General features: G+C 48.8%; 1 non-coding gene across 1 annotated transcript; it reads right to left on the reverse strand.

Moving 5' to 3' along the window:
• Positions 1-147: 147 nt before the first annotated feature.
• TRNAA-AGC lies at positions 148-219 on the reverse strand. Its single transcript has one exon. It is a non-coding gene; the product is annotated as a tRNA-Ala (tRNA).
• Between the last annotated feature and the right edge of the window lie 236 nt (positions 220-455).

Consider the following 455-nt stretch of genomic DNA (forward strand, 5'->3'; position numbering starts at 1 on the left):
AAGAGTGTCAAGACCCATAGTTCAAATGAATAAGTACCAAATGGGTTGCCTTCTCAGTGAGTAGGAAAAACACAAGTTTGGGCATGCACAAAGAAAAAGATGAGAAAAGTCGTAGGGGCAGGAGGAGCCTCGTGGGCAAAGGAAGAATGGAGGTGCTGGGGATTGAACCCAGGACCTCGTACATGCTAAGCACGCGCTCTACCACTGAGCTACACCCCCTCTGTTGGCTGGGGTGCCAAATTCGCCCATACTACTGCTTTATGTTATTGTCTAAAGTCGTTTGGAGGTCTGAGTAACGGCAGGTTATAAGTCCAATGCTCAATTTCTGTTTGCAAAACCTCTAAAGCGGATCTTGTCTTGAAGCTGTGCCAGGAGGAGGAATGCATTCTGGACGGAAAGGCCCTTGGATCCTCCCGCAGTCGTCGTCTTTTTCAAGGACTGCTCTTAGCCCTCTC

Source organism: Galeopterus variegatus, unplaced genomic scaffold (genome assembly GCF_000696425.1).
Source record: "Galeopterus variegatus unplaced genomic scaffold, G_variegatus-3.0.2 Scaffold1876, whole genome shotgun sequence".
Classification (NCBI taxonomy): Eukaryota; Metazoa; Chordata; class Mammalia; order Dermoptera; family Cynocephalidae; genus Galeopterus; species Galeopterus variegatus.